Source organism: Macaca mulatta, chromosome 2, assembly GCF_049350105.2.
Source record: "Macaca mulatta isolate MMU2019108-1 chromosome 2, T2T-MMU8v2.0, whole genome shotgun sequence".
Classification (NCBI taxonomy): domain Eukaryota; kingdom Metazoa; phylum Chordata; class Mammalia; order Primates; family Cercopithecidae; genus Macaca; species Macaca mulatta.
The window spans coordinates 60,302,971-60,326,466 of record NC_133407.1 but is presented as its reverse complement, the minus strand read 5'-3'; the positions used below and the strand labels follow the sequence as shown (position 1 = coordinate 60,326,466).

Genomic DNA, 23,496 nt, shown 5'->3' with positions numbered 1-23,496 from the left:
CTGTGCCCCAAATCACTAGTGAACCACCGTATAGTTAACCTTTTCAAACGAATTCCTCACTTAAGCGACTTTTACTCTGCTGGAGCACTTAACAGAGCACATGACACACCATATCTTTGTACAGAGGGCATGGCACATTGTAAATCTCACTGTGAGGCTCAGGTTTCCACCCTCAATTACAAAACTTAATTTCTTGCCCAAAATGATTTGCTGCCCCAGATGTGTTATTTTCATGGACCTTTTCAAACCAAATTTTATTCATTTAACAAGAATTAATACAATATAGACCAACAATGAACAAATAAAGCCACATTTAAATTGATTAGCCAGGCTCTCAGCCCCTAGCTGACTTCTTTGACACACGCAATTGAAATCAAGAGTCTCAGATAAACTTCCAATTATTTGAGAACAGTCAAATTGCAAATGTCAAGTGTCTACTTGCATATAATCTGATGAGGGCTATAATGATAGGTTTCTACCTAGAGAAATAAGGATAGGTAAATTCTCAATTTTTAGATACATGGCACATACCTGCATGTAATTAATATTCAATTGGAGACAAGACAATGTTTTAAAAAGCCAAATGACATCCAAAATAATCCTCAGTATATTTTAGAGCCAAGCAACAGTACAATGAGTGCCAAGTTTAAAGAAGAAAGATGGACCACTGTGGCCTAGAAGGCCCCAGAAAATTTTTAGAGGACATGGAATGTGGGCTGCACTTCGAAGGGGAAGGTTTTAAAAGAACAAAGAGGAAGCCTGGCATAGTGGTGCACCTGTAGACCCAACTACTTGGGAGGCTGATGCAGGAGGATCACTTGAGCCCAGGAATTCGAGACTGTAGTATGCTATGATTGCACCACTGCATTCCAACTTGGGCAACAGCAGCAAGACCCTGTTTCAGGGTTTAAAAAAAAAAAAAAGAGAGACAAAGGGGAAGAAGCCCAAGAGATGGTGTTCAATGCTGACATCCTCTATTAGCTGTGTAATCTTATACATGTTACTTAACCACTCTAAACTTCCATGTTCCCATCTGTAATGAGTTAGTAATTAAGCCTAGTGTATTCAGATATTATGAAGGTTAAAGGAAATAATGTATATAACGCACTTAACACAGTGTTAAGTGTGTTCATGTCCAATAAATGTTATCATTATTAGCATCTTTACAGTTGAGGATGCCAGACTAAAGTGTCTTTTAGACCAGAGCGCCATTGTTTTAAAAGCGGGTGATTGTAATTTCCTAGGGTTTCCTAGGGCTGCTGTCACAAATTACCACAAACTCTGTGGCTTAAAACAACACATAATTACTCCTCCACATTTCTGGAGTCTAGAAGTCTGAAATCCAGATGACAGCAGGGCCATGCTCCCTCTAAGTCCACCCTTCTTTGTAGTTTCTGGTGGTTCCCAGCAATCCTTGGTGTTCTTTGGCTTGTAGCTGCATCGCTCCAGTCTCTGCCTCCATCATCACATGGCCTTTTTCTCCGTATGTGTATGTTCTCTTTTAAGGATACCAGGGCCTACCCTAACCCAGTATGTCCTCATCTTAACAAAGTACATCTGCAAAGACCCTATTTCCAAATAAGATTACATTCTGAGGTTCTAGGTGGACGTGAATTTTGGGGAGACACTAGTCAACCTTTTTCAGTGACATAAGAAAAATAATAAAGAACCTGAAGTGGACTTTTTAAGAAATTTTCATTCTGAAATAATTTCAAATTTACAAAATGTTACAAAACTTGTATGAAGAATTTTTATATATCCTTCACCCAGATTCACCAAATATTAACATTTCACCATGCTTGCTTTTTCACGCTCTGTGATGTCTTTTCTGCTCTGCTTGAGAGTAAGTTGCAGTCAATGTTTCTTTACCTATAAGTACTTCAATATATATTCCTTAAAAACAAGGACATTATCTTACATATCCACAATATAATTACCAAAGTCAGAGAATTTAACATATTGACCAATACTGTAATCTATCGACCAGACATTGCCACTATTGCAAATATTGATCTATTGATCAAATATTGCCAATTTACCTACTAGTGCCCTGTTTTCTGGTCCAGAATCCAACCTAGAATCATATACTGTCTTTAGTCATAATCATTTTAGTCTCTTTTCATTGTAATTGTTCCTCAATCTGTCTTTGCTTTCATAACCTTGACATGTTTAAAGAGTGTATACCAAACTTGTCCAATCCACGGCCCATGGGTCGCATGCAGCCCAGGATGGCTTTGAATGTGACCCAACACAAACTCATAAACTTTCTTAAAACATGGTAATTTTTTGAGTTTTTCTGTTCTTTTCTTTTCTTTTTTTGCTCATCAGCTATTGTTAGTGTTAGTGGATTTTATGTGTGGCCCAAGACAATCCTTCCAGTATGGCCCAGGGAAGCCAGAAGATTGGACACCCCTGTTGTAAACTGATGGCTTTGTTGACTATCTTTTAATTTGAGTTTGCCCTATTTGTTTTGTGATTAGATTTGGGTTTTGTGTTTTTGGCAGGAGAAATACAATAGAAGCCAGGCTGTGTCCTCAGTGCCTCATTAGGAGGCACAGTGTTAATTTGTCCCAGTAACCGATGGTGTTAACTATGATCATTGGTTAAGGTGCTGTCTGCCAGTGTTGTCTACTAAAATGTTACTATTTTACACTTTGTAATTAACAAGTATCTTTTGGGGGGGGGATACTTTAGATCATATAAAAATTGTTTCTTTTATACTTTGTAATTAACAAGTATCTTTTGAGAGATACTTTAGATCATATAAATATTGTTTCTTTTTTTTTTTTTTTTTTGAGACAAAGTCTTGCTCCATCTCCCCGGCTGGAGTACGGTGGCACGATCTGGGCTCACTGCAACCTTCATCTCCTGGGTTCAAGAGATTCTCCTGCCTCAGCCTGCCAAGTAGCTGGGATTACACATACCTGCCACCACACCCAGCTAATTTTTTCGTATTTTTAGTAGAGACAGGGTTTCGCCATGTTGTCCAGGCTGGCCTCAAACTCCTGACCTCAGGTGATCCACCTGCCTTGGCCTCCCAGAGTGCTGGGATTACAGGCGTGAGCCACCACACCCAGCCTGGATAATATCAATAGTGCTTCTTGATTAACTCCTGCCTACTAATTCTAGCATCCATTGATGATTTTTACCTGAAATAATTATTGAAAATGATTTTCAAATTTCAGCATTCACTCTACATTTATTAGTTGGAATGCCACTGTAAGAAAGAGCTTTCTTTTCTTCTTCATTTATTCATTTGTTTATATGTTTCAGTATGGGCTCATTCTATGAAGTTATAATCCATTACTGTCATTATTTTGTTACTCAAATTCCGATGTGGCCAATGGAAACCCCTTTAAGATAGTTCCTGTGTCCTTTATTATTTATTTATTTATTTATTTATTTAGATGGAGTCTTGCCCTGTCGCCAGGCTGGAGTGCAGTGGCACGATCTTGGCTCACTGCAACCTCCTCCTCCTGGGTTCAAGTGATTCTCCTGCCTCAGCCTCCCAAGTTGTTGGGACTACAGGTGTGCACCACAATGCCCAGCTAATTTTTGTATTTTTAGTAGAGACAGGGTTTCACCATGTTGGCCAGGATGGTCTCGATCTTTTGACCTCATGATTTGCCCGCCTCGGCCTCCCAAAGTGTTGGGATTACAGGCGTGAGCCACCGCACTCGGCCTCCTGTGACCTTTAAGATGAATATTTTAAAGACTTTTTCCCATATGTGTACCTTTCCAGAAGGTTCACACCATCTGTGCTTTCTCTAGACATGTATAACCAGAAGCTCTTGAGAACATGAGCTCTTGAGAACATCAGCAGTGATATTAGAGGGGATGAAATAACTTTCAAAGATCAGGATAACTACCTTGCCAATGTATAGGGCTTCTCGTGGCTGCAGTTTCCAGAACAACTTTTCCTTTTGGTTCAGACAATTTTCCCCATTGCTATGGTTTGGATAAGGTTCATTTGGCCCTGCCAAGTCTCATGTTAACGTTTGATCCCCCAAAATGTTGGTGGCAGGGCCTGGTGGAAGGTGTTTGGGCCATGGGGTGGATCCCTCATGGCTTGGTGCCACGCTCGAGGTAGTAAGTGAGTTCTTGCTCTATTAGTTCCTGTGAGAGCTGCTTGTTTAAAAGAACCTGGCACCTCCCCCTCTCTTCTTGCTTTCTCTCTTGCCATGTGATCTCTGTACACACTGACTCCCCTTTGCCTTCTGCCATGAGTGGAAGATTCCTGAGGCCCTCATCAGAAGCAGATGATGGGTACCATGCTTCTTGTACAGCCTGAAGAACTGTGAGCCAAATAAACCTATTTTTTCTTTATAAATTACCCGGCTTCAGGTATTCCTTTATAGTTACACAAAGACACTCATGCACGATCAGTTTCCCTAGTCCTACTATCTGTCCTTTCCTTGAACGCCTTTCAGTTTGCATAGTCAGTAATAAGTGCCTTTGCCACTAGAGGTCACTCTTTGGCTGTATGTGATACAAGATCTTGCTCTAAGTTTCACTTCAGCTGACCGGCAAGCCTTCTTCTGAACAATAAAGACTTGTCTGTTTACAAAGGAACACTCATGTCTTTAGATATGTCCATTTAAGCCTCATTTAGGTCTTTAATCCAGACTTGAACCTTTGATAATAACTCTTTAGGTACATACCTTTGCTAGACTTTGCTGGCAGAATAGATAGCAACTCTTATTTATATAAGCACTATGTGCCAGATGCCATTCTCCTTCACATATATTAACTCATTTGACCTCTTTCAAAAACCCTGTGGTGGGAGAGAAACCCATGAGGTGGTGATTTCACTCAGCTAGTAAGTGGTTGAGCTAGGATTTAGTTTGTTGCAGAGTCTGTATACTTAACCACTCTACTATGTATCAACCTGCATGGCCTTGCTAGAGTCCCATTTTAATCTCATCTTTCCATATGCAAGCCTGAGCTCACTGGTCTCCTTATAAAGCATCCACATAATGAGGTTTGAAATCATCAAAAGTCTTTTAGAGCTCGGCAGTAGTTGCTGCTTGCCAGGTGTGTGCTACTGGGAAATTGTCCAGCAGAGTCATGCACATACCCACACCTGCACCCAGCCTGTTCCTTGTGGTTGCAAGCTGTCCAGGTCCAGAGATCAACTCCAGTAACCCTGTGACTCCACCTGCCACCCCATTCAGTGTGGTGCTGAGAGAACCTGAGGGTGTCAGCTTTTCCCTGCTTGACTATTGCTTCCTAGAAGCAGTGTCAGCTTGCTTTGGAAGCTGCTTCAAATTAAGCCCCAAGGTACCTGATAAAGTTTGAGGTCTTTCCTCCTTAGCCGGGGGTGGTGAAAGAGGCATGGGTTCTGGAGTTCAACTGGCCTGCATTAGAAGTCTAGTTCTCCTACTCAGTGGCCATGTGGCCTTGGACAGAATTGCTTAGCCTCTCTGAGCCTGAGTTTCTTCATCTGTGGGTTGACAATGATAAACATTTCCCTTGTGTGATTGTTGTGAGAATTGGTAACGTATGTAAAGAGGCATTAGCACAGGGTAGGAGGTACTTGATACATCTTGCTATTATCTCTTCCTTAAAGGCATAGCCCAATTCCTAGCAATCAGAAAGGCTGACCCTGGTAACTTGTCCTGGGTGGATCTCTCCTTTTTCCTAAACAATAGTGCCCCTTATGGCCTGTGTTATTCCTTGAGCAATTAAAACATCACTCTATGCTGGCAAGTGTCATTTATTGTGCTTGGCCTGATTCTCCAACTAGACTCCAATTAGAGTCAGAACTGTTCGTTATACCTCCTTGTATCCTTAGTCTTAACCAGGGACCCAAAACGGTAGGTGCTCAGTCAATGACTGTCGATGACAATTATTAACTGAAGTCAGTTAACAAGTATTTATGGAGTATTTACTATGTGTCAGGCACTGGACCAGATTCCAAGAATACTGAGGTAAAAGAAACCCAGCCCCTCAGGGAGCTCCTGCTGTGGCTAAAAGTTTTTGCCAAGACATGAAAAGTTAATGTACTTTTCTGAGCATCTAATTCTCAGGGAATGACTTTGTTGAAGTAATCTGGCTCACTGTGTCTCAAACAGAAAGCAAAAGCCAAGTATGCAGCCAGGAACCTTTTTACACTGGCTGTACATAACTGGGGAGTACGTAACTGTATGTACTGGTGAGTACGTAACATAGCATTTAGTACCCAAGGACGCTGGGACTATTCAGGACCCCACAGGCTATTCTTACCTCCTGCTCCTGAAGACCAGCCCAACAGCTCTCATTCCCATCAGGATAACAGCCTGCAAGTGTGGGAGACAGCATGCTGCTCTCCTCACCATGGGAGGTCAGTGCAAGACCCTGGACAAACCTGGTCAGTGATGGATTCCCCTTGTGAGTCATTCCAGCAATACATTATCAGAATGATTTGTTCTGGGATGGAGTGGATGAAAGGGAGAGAATGGTTTGGAAAAAATGAAACCATCTTTTGAATTCACGAGTGCCACAAGTCATGAGTTCAACCAATGTTTGACAAGTATTTTTAGCACAAAGAAATAAGGTAATTTGAGGGTTTCAGAAAACAAATGCTGTCTGGAAACCCAAATAATAATTGAGGAAATACTACGCAATAGCAAAAAGCTTTACTCTCTCATTTGCAAAAGCAAAATGACATTTTTTTCCCCAGAAAAAAGGAAGGCTTTCAGAAGTTAAAAGAAATGCCGTTTACTGACTAAATGCCCCTCTGCAACAGAATAAAGAACCTTCCCTCTTATCTGGGTTCGGAACTGGCAAGCAAGCTCCATGTGGGCACTTCATAAATATTCATTGATGATGAAAATGTCGACGGTGCAAAGGAACCATTTTGTCATTTCAAGAACCCTTTTGAAATGCCAGTGATTGAAGTGGGATCTTGACTATCCTTTGCAAATCTCGAACAAGAAAGGCCCAGTTCAGCTGGTCACATGGAATGAAACAGAACAAGGACACCGGATTAATCTCTCCTGGAGTCTTGGGTTGTGACTGTACTTACAAAGAGCAGAGCAAACTGAAGCAGTGGGTAGGATTTTTAAATAACCACTCCCAGACATACAAACAACTGACATTCAGCAACTCCACTTTGTGGGCAAAAACCACCTTGTTTCACTTTGCATCAGATATGAAGGCTGTACATACAAACAGAAATAGTTAAAGCATGAGCAGGGTGTGGCAGTCCGTGTTAGTCACTATAGACCATCCCTATCGTGCTGTATCAGTTGAGCTGAGGGACATTCAGAGAGAACATGGTGAAACCAATGTACTGCTTTGTTGCCCGGTCAAGGTCTGCTTGTTTTGGCCCGGGTACACCTGGCCTTGGCCCATGAAATCTTGATAAACAGAAACGAATGCACCTCAGTAATCATTGCCCATACAGCCTGTGTTGGTGAAGCCAGATTATGACTGAATTGGGCCAGTATGGCTTGGAGACCTTCCATCAGAGGCCTGGGATCTATCTGGCCCTCCAGAGACCTCTTTCTGGATTCTAAGAGACACTTTCCATTTGCCAGTGGTTGACGCCGGCCAGGGTAGGGGTGGGACAGCCACTACTTGGTTGTGGCTCTGGGCTATCTTAGGCCTGGAACAGAACAGCCCTATTTCCCCACACTAGGCCCCTGCATCCCACCCTCCACCCCCACACCACTGCCACCACCAAGGAGTAGCCTCAAACCTTTCTCTGCTCTAGAGGGGGCTGTCAGGGTAATGCCTCTCTCACCTCTGTGCTGTTTCTCATCACACACACACACACACACACACACGCCATGAACCACTCTGCCGAGTCTAGCGCTGGTCTTCATGGGACTCCAGGCCTTTGGGTGAGCTCTGACATTTACACCATGTTCTAAGGGGCAGGAAGGCACCAAAGCCTGTATCATGGACTGAAAGTCCCCCAGGGCTCCCAGGCAGCATAGTGGCACCTCAGCATCCAGGAAAACCACCGCACTTAGCCACAGCCCTCCGACAGCATCCTATCAACACCTCTTATCCTCATGCTCCCCTCACCTCCTGCCACTCACCTTATCAAACTCTGCCCTTTCATTCATTCTTCAGACATTGAGTGAGCATTTATATGGGTGAGGCAGACCTTTGCTGAGAGAGGTGGGCTGGAGCTGTCTCCTCACAAATGAAAAAGGCCAGGGAAAGCAAGGAGCATTAATTGAGTCCTTGCTTTGTGCCAGAAGCTTTAGATGCATGTCTCACTTAATCCTGCCTTCATACCTAAGAGGAGGGCCTCATTATTCTCCTGAGTACCAGAACGGTGTGGAGGTGACACACAGGGACACTGCTGCCTGACTGCCTCGCTTCAAGGTCCAGCTATGTGACCCTGGGCAGAGGATTGGACCTATGTGCCCACTGCACCAGCAAAATGGGAATTGGGCTGTTGTGAGCATTTAAGGAGTTAACTTATGTATAAAAAGCATTTAGAACAGCTAGGGGGAAATGTTAGCCATTCTTATTATAGTATTAGCTGTTATATGTCGGAAATGAGAAGACAGAGGCTTATTGCTCGTGTGTACAGATTGGATTCCACCGTGCTCCACAGCAAGTGCTCCCCTGAGCTCCATGCTGCTTCCCTCACACTGTAAACTTTCCAGGGATGTTTACATTTAGCTTAAAAGAGCCTTAAAAGAGTTTTAGACCAGTGTGAGAAAGAATTTGGGAGACCACCCGAGTCTTCTTTGACCCCCTGAAAGTGTGTCCCCTGAGCAGAGGGTTGCCAGTGACCAGCAGTGGGCCCCGACTGTTCCGGAGAGGGCTGGTGGCGTAGGGCAGTGGCCCTGGCGCCTGCCCCCTCCTCTTCTCAGAACTAGGATGAGGTCCCATGATTCTGACCCTAACTTCCTCTCCACCTTTCCTTGTTCCCATCCCCATCCTAGAATCTGGGTAGTTTGTCCTGAAAATATGGCAGAGGTAGAATTTAAATCCAAGCCTGCCTGGCTCCAAAGCCCACGTTCTCTCTGTTCTTGGTCAGTTGCCCCACAGCTGCTCAGACATCTGTGGCAGACAGACGAATGAGGCCACAGGGACTGACACAATCATGACTTGGCCTTTGTGTGTGGTGGATGAAGGGGGCAGAAAACCGGCACAATGGCCAATTCTGGTGCAGGCATATCCATGCGTAACCAAGTTACCTGATCACTCAATGTATAATTGCAATCAATGGAAAGATCATATGCACTCATCTAATGTGATGCAAGGAACTCCCTTCTGCCCTAAAGCAGAAAAGTGGCCAGAGGTGTCCTTGGTCAGGCAAACCATAGTTTCAAGGGTGTAACATTTTCTGGAGTTCACATCATGCCCTGAATCTCCTAATTAGCTTCGTGATCTTGAGCAAGTCTGTTAACCTCTCTGAACCTCAGTTTACTAATATGCAAAACAGGGCAAATAATCCTTACCTCAGAGGGTTTTCCTGATGTTTATGAGAGGATGTATAAAAAAATGCCAGGGACTGGGACACAAGAGATGTTTATGAACTATGAGCTTTCCTAGACAGTGTAAGAACCCAAATATGATCTCACTTAGTGTACCCCAGTCATGGAAGATCTGGAAGAAGGCTTTCCGCACACTGGCTCAGGTCCCCATTGCTAAGAAAGTGAGCCTGTGTGTCACTTCATTGCACTGTGAGTGTTGGTAACCCTTCTTTGGATGCCTGGTACTGCAACCAGCAGCATTTTAGAGGGGGTGTCCAACTGCCTTCCGGGGTGCTCTAGGTTTCTGTGCCTGTCCACCTGCACCTTCCTGCACGGTCAGACCCTCACAAGCTCTTCAGTGTTGTGCTTATTGGTTTCATCAAAGCAGGACATTACTTGGCACTAAGTCAACAAAATTCTCACTTCTGCAGTAGGCCTCTAGATGTCCATGATCCTGCCTTCTCAGAAAGAGAGGGAGGACATGCGGCTGGAGGGACACAGAGGGCAAGACTGCATCCCAGTTACAACACCAGGAAGCCACGTCTGAAAGGAAACTCCTCAGAAACCTGGGCATAGGCTGTCAGGAAAGTAAAGAAGACATCTGGAGAGGTGAGTATTCTGAAGGAATCTCTGCCAGAGGAGAAGGGAGAAGGAAAGCACTTATCCAGGTCAAAGGCATGAGTTTCCAGATTATTCATCATGACTAGAGGATGACTGTTGACTAGATTTATTCCACAGGTGTGGAAGGAAAAGTCTTGGTACATTTTTTGCAGCATTTCCTCCTCTCCATATAGACTGTTCTCATTTTGCAGGGCTGGGATTCACCCAGTAACTCCAAGCCCTTGACATAGTAAAAGGAGTGAGGGGAGCCAGGTATAGTGGCTCATGCCTGTAATCCCAGAACTTTGGGAGGCCAAAGCAGGCAGATTGATTGAGCTCAGGAATTCGACCCCAACCTGGGCAACATAGTGAAACCCCGTCTGTACTAAAAATACAAAAATTAGCTGGGTGTGGTGGTGCATGCCTGCGGTCCCAGCTACTCTGGAGGCTGAGGTGGTAGGATTGCTTGAGCCCAGAAGTGTGAGGCTGCAGTGACCTGTGCTCACACCACTGTATTCCAGCCTGGGTGACAGAGTGAGAGACCCTGTCCCCCCAAATCCTCCCCCAAAAAAAAGAAAAGAAAAAAGTGAGGGGTTTGAAATCAGAATCCCTGGGTTCGAGCTGTTGCTCCATCTGACCAGCATATGATCTCTCAGACTCCAGGTTCCTCTTAGTTCCTCGTCTGAAAATGAGGACAGTTCTGCTTCAGGGCTGTGGTGAGTGGTCAGTGAGGTTGTGTCTGAGGAAGGAGATTGTAACGAGGAAACAAGGCAGTTATTGGTCACTTATTTTTCAATATGTAGGAGCTCTAATTTCCCTCCAGACAACCGGTTCTATCTCAGTAAACAAAAAGATCGTCATTAAAGTGTTTTGTAATCCTGAAGGACCTGAAAAGATCTTAAAGAGCTGAGGAAGAGCGGCCAAGTGCTTTCTCACCTGTCCCTCATCCTGGCCCCCTCATCTTGGGGACATATAGGCCCTTTCAGGGGTGCCTCGGCAAGTGGCCACCGTCTGGCCTCGGGCAGGCCTCCCTGGCACCGCCAGCAGCTGGGTAGCGGCGGGGAAGGGCACCCTCAGCCCCACGCTCACCTTGGGTCTGGGCCCACATTAAGCACTTTTTTCTTCATGCGCCATTTCCTACACCAAAAGGTATTAAAAATTATATTTTATGGCTTTATTGATGAAAAGTAAAGCATTCTGGTCTGGGTTAATTACTATATATTCATTATTATTAAATTACTTTCATTATTTTTTCTTACGATTTTAATAGCAATGTAATTTCACAGCAATGAATGAGGAGTCGCATTTTGGCCACAAGGGGGTAGCATGAGGTCACTAGATGCTCACGGGAAATTGGGTTGGGGGCGGTTGGTAAACAGTGGGAAAGCCAGCAAGAGCCACCACCTCTGACTCACAAAGGGCTCTTGCTTCTTACGGCGTTTCCTCAGAGAGTGTCGTGTTTGCTCCTCACCACATGAGACCCAGAAAGCCAGCGGGTGGGGCAGGAGTTATTGCCCCACTCAAGGGCCAGGAAAGGGAGGCTCCCCCTGGGAGGGTCAGTGTCATGCGGGGTCACACGGTGGCAGAGGCAGGCGAACTCCTGGCTCCTGCTGTAGTGCTCCTCCCTCGGAGCCCCAGACAACCCGGATACTCTAAGCAGATGGGACAGGGACCAAGAGGCAAAACCTCTCCTCATATTGTTGCCCAGCTCAGCCCTTTCATGAGCACCCCAAGTCATCGCTGGAGAGCCCCGCAGACCCCAAAGCACTGCTCGACTTCCCGCCTCGGGGTAGAAGAGACCCTACATTCCACGCCTGGGCCCAACCCCAGCCTCCCTCAGGGCCAAGCACGCCTTTGTTCGCTCTCTTTCTGACCACAGGCAGCACGAGCCTCTAGGTGGGAGAGACGAGACACTCATTCCCCTCCCTTGGAAGCTGAGCAATCACATCAAAGGCATACAAAAGGCAATTCTCTGTGCAAAGGGAACAGAAAGAAATAAGTGCTGTATGGGCTCTGAGCGCTCGGGAAGGAGGTACAGCAAAGAAGGAAAGGCCGGAAACAAAACCAAACAAAACACAAGGTATAAAATGATCCGATCTTGGGGAGGTGGTTTTCTACCTCCTGGGAGGAACACCCAGCGTGTTGCCTGGCAGAGTGTACTGGGCACATCAAGAACAATAGGCCTTTCTCTCCAGCAACCGAGCACATGCCCAGGAGAAAAGGAGCCCCGTCTTAGGAAGGCTAAGTCCACTCAAGGGCAGGGCCAGTGTCGGAAGCTAGTTTATAACACAGATACTTGCATTGAGCCTCCTTCTGAAAAGATGAGGGGGGTGCATAAACCCATGTGAAAAATAAAAAGAAGACTTTTCTTACTGGATGAGAGAAAAAAGATTGTTCAGTTTTTTAGGGGGAACATAAGATGCCAACTGACCCTGAAATAGATGTGTCAAAAGGCAACCTGGTGTGGTTTGTTCTCTTACAGGGAGCACCTTTGTGGCCCAGAAGGTGCCAAAAACATCCTGAGATAAGTGTTCCTTGGCAAACTGGAATCACGCCTGAGGTGGGGGAGGTGGCCTTTCGTGGAGGCCCTGGAGAAGTGAAACAGGTAGGTGGGGGCCCCTGGGTGCTTCGGGTGCTCCAGGGACAGAGGTGACATCTACCCACTGAGCAGGGTCACTGGATAGGCAGGAATCCCTCCCCACTCATGCGCAGAGTGACCTGAGTGCTGGTCTGGTTAGACAGGCCCGACTGGAGGAGGAATGACAGGCCTGCCACACGGATGAGGAGTAGAGTCGCAGTTCAATTTCTGACTCTCCTCTGTCCCATCCCTGATCCCTCCACGGGATTGGTGAGTGGAGGTGACAGTCTAGTCTAGATTGGGAAGAGAGAGACTGAGAAACCAGACCGAGAAAAGGAAGGGCGCCCTTGGCAGAATGCCTGGCATTCCTGAGGCTGTGGATTCTGTACCTTCCTGGGAGGAGGAGAGGCACGGCAGTCACAAGCCACAGCTATCCCCGGCAGAGCCAGCCTGGCTGTGTTCAGGAACTCTGATAGAGGATGACTGACTTCAGAATTGAAGGGGACTTTTAGGATTACCTGATCCTCTCCTGTTGGTACTAGAAGGGACTCTGGGGAAAACACAGTCAAACCCTGATGAGTCCTAAAGAGAGGATGTGACTTGGTGAATGTTCCATTTCTGTCTGGTCAGAGGACAGAAGCAGGAAGCCCTGGTTTCCTGATTTATGGCTCAGAGCTCTTGCTGGTAGATGACACTCCCTAAAAAATGGAAGATAAAGGTAGCCTGGAGAAGTCCTGAGAGCTGGACCCATGGGGTTGAGGGGCAAAGTGAACCTCAATTTTAAGGTCAGACCAGAGACAGAGCTCAGCCATCCAAACAATGTGATTTATCAGAGTAGCTGGGAAACAAAAACACAACCAGCCCAAGAAGTCACATGATAGGGAGGTTGGTGGGCAGGGTTTATGACATGGTGTCTCAGGTTCCTTTCCTCTCCAGTGTTCTGAGACCTGCTCTTCTGAGAGTCTGAGGCTCCAGAGAGATCACAGGGAGTCGATGCTAACTTGAGAAGAGCAGGGCTGTGAGGGCCTGGCCATGACTCATTCCACTGGGGCTTCCCTGGACCACTCTGTTAGCTTTCAGTCAGCAGCCACTTCTGTGATCCTGGCTGGCACAATTGCCCAAGGCCTTCAGTGGTGACTCAGTAGAAAGGGACAGGATAACTCATTGCCCTGGTGGAGAGACCTCTCACCCCAAGCCTCCCACCAGTGCCTTCCTTGTCCCTCTTCATCCCTTGCAGAAAGCAAAGGGCTGCTTGCTTCACCCAGAGACTTCCACAATTCAGCTGTCAGAGCCCTCTTGGCCCCGGGGTGGTGGAGGCCTGGCAGTATGCATTAGAAGATCGGTTGGGGTTCTTGAGATAGCCAGATTTCTTCAAATGCTTATTTTGCCAAAAGACAAAAGGAGCATAGGGCTTAGATTTGGAAGGGACTTTAGGGACAGCTAAGGCTATAATTTCACAGATGAAGAAACTGAAGTACTGGCAGATTGTGTACTTTCCCCAAGATTACGCAGAGCCTCTTTCCTCTCTGTCACCATTATTCCTGGCTGACCCACAGACAAGGGGGAGGGTGTTCTCTGAGAGGTGAATCACAGGTCCAGCTCATGCACCTGGGCTTCTCCTGTAATAGGCAGAGGACTGGTCCTCCAAGGACGTCCATTCCCCAATCTCTCAAACTTGTGAATATACAGTGTTACTCTGTACAGCAAAAAGGACTTTGCAAATGTGATTAAGTATCTTGAGATGAAAAGATTATTCTGGATTATCTGGATTACTGGGGGAGTCCAATGTCATCACAAGGGTCCTTCTATGTGAAAGGAGGAGGCAGGAGAACCAGGGTCAGAGAGGAATTTGAAGATGCTACCCTGCTGCTGGCAGGGAAGGGACCATGAGCTGAGAAATGCAGGCAGCCTTTGGAAGCTGGAAAGTAAGGAAACAGATTCTGCCCTCCAGAAGGAATGCAACCCTGCCTACACCTTGATGTTAGCCCACTGAAACCCATCCTGGCCTGCCAAGCTTTGTTATATGATTTGTTTTAGTACTAATGGGAACCCATACATATCCTTGCACCTCCCAACCCCACTGCTCTCTAGTTTGTGGTTTTAAAGAATACGCTTGAAAACTGTCACCCCCATCCCCCGATTTTTACTGAATGAGATATAAGAATAAATAATTTGAAAAATTACAGGAAAGACACTGAGTCCCTTTCATTCAATAATGAAACCTGTAGAAGATCGATCAAGTTGAACTCGGTTGGATACGAAAAGTAAGCAGCTGAATTCTCTCTCATTGCCATCTTTTAAAGCTCACTCTGTTTAATTATTCTTCCACTTTCCTGAATGAAATGCCAGGCATATTCCAAAGCTTTTCTGGTCACTTTCAGGTTTTACTAAACACCTAATTTTTTGGTCTGGAAAGTTCAGTCCAGTCTCCCATCAAAGCTTCAATGTAAATCCAATATAAAGCTTTTTTTTCTGCCCTAATTTGGGCCTGATAAGGCCCCAAAGCCTATAGAAATGGAGAGCGGGTGCTGGGGAGCAAGGTGGTCAGCTTCCTGACTAGTTTCCCTCCTTATTCTTCCACTGCTCTGCCCCTCACTCTGCTGCCTCTGGCTGCTTCAAGGGTGGCAGAGGGTAAATGGGAGGGAGGAGAGGTAAGGGGCAGCTAAGACTTCATTGACTCAGTGTGTGGCTCTTCACTCCAGGAGCCTTTCGGAGACATCCAACCACAAAGTTCTCTGGCAAGGCAAGCTAATCACTGGTGGTCCCCTAACAACTCTCCCCTCGGTTCCTACATCAGTAGTCCCCCTGCAAGAACCAGCTTTCTGTTGGTGCCATCTCACTCTTGCAGCTAGTCTTCTTGGGTGGGGTCTCCTTTGAGATGACTGCCCCAAAGCTATGCTCCTCTCTCTGCTCTGCTCAGCTCTAGGGGTGCTCACCACATGCAATCAGCCCCTCTCTTCACTCCTCCATCCCAGGTAGCTCCAGCCATCATTCACCTTCGATTTTTTTTTCAGGTGAGCTTCAGTGTGATGAACTGTCCTAAGCTGTTTTGGCCAGCCACGACCATTGGATTTTTTGTGGTAGATAATAGCAGCCGCTACTATGTAGAGGGAAGATGAGGGTTGGTTATTCCTCCATAATTCTGCTATTGGGTTATCATGAAAGATCCTTTCCTTTGCATGAAAGGTTAATTGAGGGTGAATATGATGATATTATAGAGGCAAGATTCAAATAAACTGGAGGGTTAGCATCAGACAGCCAGATTCCTTTGAACCAGTTGCTGGTTATAGAACCACTTAAGGACCGAGCCTTAGGTGGCTTTAAGGGCTTATGCTACAGTCTCCCCTAAATCTCTGCCCAATTCATGCAAGTATGAGGAGAGTCTTTCAAATATTTTGAACTGCTAATTTCACAACATGAAACCCATTTTAAGTATTCATTATGCTAATTAGCAAAACTTCTGGCGTTGCTCAAAGGTAAAGATAACTTTATATATCCTCATGGTAGCTGCCTCTGGAGTGTGGGTAAGAGTATACAGCTTAGCAAACACACACAGTATCACCCTGCCTATGTCAAAGATATCAGATTACATCACAGGCATCATAAAACTCAGCCTCCAGTCTTTGTTTTCCTAAACTCTTGGGACACAGGGAGTTTAGGACAGAGAGTTCTTAGTCCTCCTAAAAACCCTCTGCCTACATTCTTTTTTTTTTTTTTTTTTCCAACTTTTATTTTAGAATCAGGGGCACATGTGCAGACTTTTTTTCTTTTTTTTGAGACAGAGTCTCACTCTGTCACCCAACTTGGAGTGCAGTGGCGTGATCTCGGCTCACTGCAACCTCTGCTTCCCGGGTTCAAGTGATTCTCCTGCCTCAGCCTCCTGAGTAGCTGGGATTACAGGCATGTGCCACCACGCTCGGCTAATTTTTGTATTTTTAGTAGAGACGGGGTTTCACCACGTTGCTCAGGCTGGTCTTGAACTCCTGAGCTGGTGATCCGCCTGCCTCGGCCTCCCAAAGTGCTGGGATTACAGGCGCGAGCCACCGCACCCGGCCTTGTTACAAAGGTATATTGTGTGATACATTCCTGAGGTTTGAAGTAGGAATGAATCTGTCACCCAGGCAATGAACATAGTACCCAATAGGTTGTTTTTCAGCCCTTACTCTCCTCACATTCTGTCTCAGTCCTGTGATGGCTTAAGGCTGAACTGTTTCTAGGGCTCTGAAAAATCCAGCCAGGAAGCAAGCTGTCAGTCTCTCCTTCTGGGAGACATCCTACCTTCTCTGAGTGGCTCTCTTCACTTGAAGTGGATGATTCATGTTCTCAGCATACTGACAACTCTCTTGAAATAAGTTCCCCCTCTCTAGTCCTCCTCATTCACCTCTTCCCCTCTGCTGCACACACCTGAGGTAGGTGATGGGCTTAGGGTCACTGCTTAGCAAGGTCAGTGTGGATGATCTAGCACCCCTGCATAAAATGTGTAGTGGGCACATAACACCCCTTGTTTTTGGTTTTGAGGAATCAACTGAAACTCTGCAGCAATAGGAAAAGCCTCCCTTAACAGCCTGCTGTAGAGCAATGATATTTGTTGTGTTTCCTTTTTTGCTTCGATCACCAAGGCTGAGTGTAACACTTGCCTGCATAGCTTCTCTTAGCCTAGATTTCAGAACCTACCTTCCCTCCTTGCTGACTCACTCACATCATCTCTCCTCTGCTTCCTCTCCCACTTTCATGCTCTACTGTTGTTCTTTTGCCCTTGTTTTCATAATTCTGCTGCTTGTTCAGTTGCTGAAAGCTGATGCAAAGTTATTTATAAGTACATTATAAAAAGAATTTGTAAAGTTTTAGTTTAGATTTCCTAGAAGGTAGTTACATGTGGCCCAATGAGGAAAACATTAGTGTTTTTTCTGTAAGAAGTTAAAATGCAAAGGCACAGAGATGGCATTTGTTCCACTAGAAGCTACAATAGTGTTTCTCTTTAATCAGATGAAAGATAGATTGTGTGAGCTTAGGGAAGCATCTTCTGATCAAAAGTTCCACATAATTTGGATAAACATGGAAGGCAAATGTTTAATGCAAAATTTCTTTATTTTCAAAAGAGAATAATGATGGATAAGGAAGCAGGAACAAGACTCAGGTGCTGAAGCATGTGACGCTATGGAGAGTTTCTCTATAAGAAAGAGGGGAAAAGAGATACCCCTGCCTCTGAGAGTGCCAGAGCCTCACATCAGGGATCAGAGCAGTTACCCAAAGTCACCTAGAAGATGCAGAGTGTCTCTATAGCCTGGAAAAATCAATTAAAACCTCCTTAAGTATATTAATACCAGAGAAAGATTGTGTTGATTATGGGAAAATAGGCAGAATAGTGGGAGCAGAGAAAAAGGAGCATAACCAAGGCAAAGGACAGCTGATATCTTTTAACATTTAATAAAGAAACTTCTGATGAACACCCAGCTTTCCTTGGGGCTAGGAGAGGATGGACTGAAAAAGTCATGACATATTATGGCCCTAGGGGAGACCAGTATACTAGAGCTACACTGCCCTATGTAAATGAACAGATAAGCCCTGTAGGTTGGCATCAGTCTTTGGGCCTTGTGTTTAGGATGAGGCAGTCTTGTAGGTCACTGCCTTCCCTTAGAGCAATGATTTGCAGACTTTCATGGACATCAAATGATGCAGAGGGCTTATTTTGCTGGGCTGCATTCCCAAAGTATCTGATTCACTAGGTCTGGGGTGGGGCCTGGGAATTTGTGTTTCCAGCAAACAAGCTCCTAGGTGATACTAAGACTGCTGGTCCAGGGATACACTTTGGGAACCACTAAGGGCATTAAATAGCATTTAAAATGTTCCTTCTCCTACATGCCTAGGAGACCAACTGAATCAGAATCTCTAGGAGTAGGACACAAGCATCAATATTTTAAAAAACTGTTCAGGTCATTCCAAAGATGACCCCACTACTGGGTCTACCGTCCCACATGAATGATTTCCAAGTGATAGGCAACATAAAAACACCATTATTTGGGCAAGAAAACTGCATTTTTTTTTTACCCTGCAAACCCAGTGGGATATAAATGGATAATGATAGCCAACAGTTGTTGAATACTTATATTGTGCCAGGAATAACTAATTTGCTCCAAACAACTATCCCTATCTTAAAGGTGATGAAACAGGCACCCCATGAAATTAAGTAACTTGTCCAAGGTCATGCACAAGTAACAGAGCTGGAATTTGAACCCAGGCCCTGCAGCCTCAGAGTTCCTGCTCGTGGCCTGAACTATAGGGTGCTCTGTGTAACCAGTCTGAAGGAGCATATTAACAGCCTCACTCTCTCAGAGCAGTTTCTGTAGTGAATATGGAATGGGCCCCATCATCCATCCAACTGGGCTAGAATCCAGGATTCACCATGTAATAAGTTGCTATGGTTTAAACATTTTTGTCCCCTCCAAAACTCATGTTGAAACTTAATTCCCAAGGCAACAGTGTTGGGAGGTGGGGCCTAATGAGAGGTGTTCATGTCATGAGAGCTCTTCCCTCATGCTTCTGCTATGTGAAGAACAGTGTTTCTCCCCTACAGAGGATGCAGTGTTCAGGGCATCATCTGTGAATGGAGATAGCCTTTATCAGACACCAAACCTACCAGCACCATGATGTTGAACTTTCCAGCCTCCTGAACTGCGAGAAATAAATTTCCGTTGTTTATAAAGTACCTAGTCTTTGGAATTCAGTTATAGCAGGACAAAATGGACTAAGACAACAGTGATGCAATTTGAGCAAGCTCTTTAGCCCTTCTGAGCCTGTTTTCTCATGGGAAAAATGCATATAAATGTGTCTAAATCAGAGACCTGCTGATAAGGCTAAAAGAAATTTGCCAAGGAGTAGGTACAGTGCCTAGCCCAGAGCCGGGATTCAAGAGGCATTCGCTCCCTTCCTCTTTTCCATCAGCCTTTCCTCTAAGGGTCCTCAGAACCCCAAAGAGTTTTTCCCAGTTGCTTATAGGGCATCTTTGTAAATACAGCTCTCTTGAGAACTGGCAGACACCTTTGACTGAAGAAATAAGTTCTGGGGAAATAACATTTTCCTACTGGACGGAAGGAAGCACAGATGTTAGGCTTCATTGAAAAATGAGTTCAGCTCATGACAGTTGAAAGTAAGGAAATCAGTGCTGCTACTTGAAGGAAAATAAGAACTGATTCCTGAGCTGTGGTGTTTCAGCATATCTCAGAGCAGCTGCATTGCACCAGGGGTCTGGGCATCGGGTGGGGCTTCTGCAGCTGCAAGGTGTGCTGTGAGTCAGTTGTTACTAATGAAAAAAAAGTACTGAAGCTTGTGAGTGACTCACAAAATAGTAATACATTAGATGAGATACGCATTGCTGTTTGAGAATACTCTTGAGAGGGGCAGAGCCTCATTTGCGGGGATTGTACACAATTCTGGGTAGGACTTTGGTAAGGTAACTTGCAAGTGAATGTCACCTGAACCAAATGCCAAAACCGAGAATGATTGTATATGCCGTTTAAAAGCAGATTGAAAGAACATTTTGAGGAAGTCTACAATAACTAATTTTTATATCCTCCCACTTCTGGGATTTTTAAAAGGGAATCATAAAAGAACATATATGTACCTTAAAACAAAGATGGGATGAATAACTTACAGAAAGAAATATCTGATGGTGGTTGGGGGAAAGGGAGATGTAGGATAAGAACTATGTCAGAAAATGTAGGCTAAGGAGGATCCTCAAAATTAAGTTCTGAGATTCCTAGGCAAAAAGAATGGTCCCATGCCTTCCACAGCTTTTGTTAACTGACAAAAGAAAACATAGGCAAACTTCATTCTAGTACTAAAGTCCAAGTGGAAATTAGTTGAAAGGTATTTTTACGTTAAGCAACATAATGAATGTCTATGGCAATTTTACAGATAGTTTAAAGCTGTTCTTCACCTGATCATTTATTAAAATGACACTGGGTAAAGCTAAGGGGCACAATGCTAAATGATGTAAGGAAACACTGTATTGAGTACCTGAGTGACTTAATCCAGGAAGGGACTTCTGTGACTCCAGGGAGGAAAAAGTTTAGAGAACAGCAAAGTACCCCACATGCTATCCTTGCTGTTTTGGCAACATCTATATCCCTTTTAAAATGCAAAGATAAACTTTAAGAGCACCATTTAATAGTGCTTTAATAAAACTATGCTTAACCTGAACAAGTTGTTGTGTATGCAAGATACTGGAAATGCCTTCTGTGGAAGGAAAGGACAAATACAACTTTGTGCTTCTATTTGGATAAAAGGTTTTGAAGGGAAAGGCATTTGTGCAAATTACAAGCAGATTTTCAAGTCCAGAAAAACAGAAATCTCAAGTGTGGATTAAGTTCTATTTTTTTAACAAAAATGAAATAGTTTGCTTTAATTTCAGAAGTTAAAAAATCCTTTTTCACAACAGCAAAAAGGGGACCTGTTTTGAATTTAAAAGAAGTAAAGTGAGACAAGTTAGGAAAAAAAGAATTACCATCGCCTTTCTAAATTTATTATTATCATAATTGTCATTAAGTGTATTCCTCCTTCTTAAGGGTAAAGAGAGCTTTCCGATGGCCAAAATTTACTAGTCACTGAATTGTGTCCCAGGACACCCTTCAATAAAACTTGGCCTAAAGAAGCTTCAAGTTCCCTTCAAGTTCGAGGGCAGAGTCTGGGGTTCAGCTCAAGCCACTGGCATCCCTGAGGGGGCTGCAGGGCTCCCGACTCCAGGACCTCCTGGCATCCCGAATGCATGACCTCTCATGCCTGCCGCAGCACCTGCAATCTTCCCGGTGCCGATTGGATTGCTGAGCAAACACTTGTTATTTGCGAAAGTACAAGGTTCAGTCTGTCAAACAGGGAAAACCAAACACCGAAGCACAAGAGACGATAAGGGGGCCATGGTTGTGAGACCCACGCGGGCGCAGAGCGCGGCGGCGGGGCCCGGGTCTACCCGGCGCATGGGGGCTCAGGTCCAGTTAGGCAGGCCACGCAACGCGGGCGGACGGCCTGGCCCGCGGAAACAGGCGCGTAGCGCGGTTCCCACCTTGCAGATTCTTGCAAGTTGGGGGTCCTACCTTGCTTCCCAAGGGCTGATAACCCTGAACGTTCCCAGCGGGTAGAGGACTTGCCACCTGCTGCAGAGCTGCTCTGCAGGCCTCCCCCGCCTCCTGCCTTAGGTCCAAGCTCAGAGAGCAGACGGTCTTGGGCCTTGGCGCGCTGCCGCCGGCAGGACACAGAGCGAGTCACTCCACCTGACACTCATTTTTCTCTTCTGCAAAATGGGACTGACACCAACAATCACCTTCCTACCACCTCAGGGGGTTTTGAGGATCCCGTGAAATAACGATATGAAGATACTTTTAAAGTGGAAATCTTGGTTGTTACTAACTCATTTGTGAACCCCATTTTCTTCTCGATTCCTTCCTGAAGTATAATTGATCATCGTCATTGAGTTGTCTTAGCTACCCCTCCCTCGATTCTAATTTTAAAATCTGTGCATCCCATTCCAAAAACAAACAAAAAAATCACTTGACCTGTGGTTTTATGTGTGAACAAAAGTTCTCTGAAAAGGAATTTAGAGGAAACAGACTTTATTCCAATGAAGAGTTTATAGACGAGGGAACATAGTTCCAAGTGTAAAATGAAGAGAACAAAGAGACAGTTTGGCGTTTACAGAGAAAAGTCCTACCTGGGTTCCCAATCAGGTCCATTTATGCAAATGAACAATTCACACTGGCTTGGTTCTGATTGGTCAATGCAGCTGAGTCCCGATTAGTTGATGGGGAGCACAGCCTATTCGTTGCTTCAGGCCACATGAGGGGGAGCAGTCAGTTATGAAAGCCCCAGTGTTAAGCCGACTGTGGGTTTTCCAGCAACTCAGAGTAGTGTGTAATCTCTAGTCAGTAAATGGCCGTTTGGTTCTATATTAAATTTATGTCCAATTAGCCACTCAGGATTCATCTTGAGGGACTGGCTTTTTCAGATTCACGTGTTTCAACTCTGCTATTTATAAGTCCTTTATCTGTGTATCCAGGGCCAGATATAAAATTTCTCTGGACAGGGCCTGCTCCATAACCACCTTCACAAAACATATAGAATTGGGTTGATAGTGAAAACAGTTTCAGGTACTTTAACCCAATTTTAAATATTCTAAATTTTAGGTATTTTAACCTTGGAATAATATACTTTTTTCTTCCTTTTTCTGTGTATAAAAAGACATACGTAGTTGATATGACACTATGTAATGTAACTCATAGATTCACCACATAATTTTGTACCCTGCATTAATTCAGCATTTTAACATGTATTAATATTTTTCCATATCATTTAACTCTCTATGTAAAAACCATTTGCAATAAGCATTTTTCCATTTAGTAGGCTACCTCATATTTTATTAAATTGTTTTCCTACTGTTACACATATGAGTTTTCTCCAGTTTTCCACTATAGTAAATAATACTGCAGTGAACATCTTTCTTCCGAAAGCTTTTTTTTTTTCCCCTTGCTTTTGGTTTACCTCCTTAAAAGAATTCTGGGTCAAAGGTTATGAACATTTTTCAAAAGACCTTTGTTGTCATGATGGCAGAGAGGCAGCACTAAAATAGTTGGGAGCAATAGGGATTTCACCCAAATAGCTATGATTGATATCTGGAAAGGAAGAAATAGAAAATAATGGCATGGGAATCTTTCTAGAGCTTTAGGGTCTTGTTCTGATATATATATCAGAGAGAGATATATATATGGAATATAAATCTTCAGGTCCCCAAATCACTAAGGGGATAATCAAGCTGGGAACTACTTAGGGCAAACCTGCTTCTCATTCTATTCAAAGTCACCCCTCGGCTCACTGAGATAAATGCATATCTGATTGCCTCCTTTGGAA

The 23,496-nt window shown here is 44.6% G+C and overlaps 1 protein-coding gene across 1 annotated transcript in view; it reads left to right on the top strand.

The window, feature by feature from the left end:
- CCNL1 (cyclin L1) overlaps nucleotides 1-14,785 on the top strand; it is a 32,469-nt gene extending 17,684 nt beyond the window's left edge. The window contains exons 12-13 of the transcript XR_013414533.1: nucleotides 9,854-10,031; nucleotides 12,505-14,785. The gene's annotated coding sequence lies outside the window, so the exon portion shown is untranslated. The remainder of the gene's footprint in view (nucleotides 1-9,853; nucleotides 10,032-12,504) is intronic.
- Nucleotides 14,786-23,496: the final 8,711 nt, after the last annotated feature.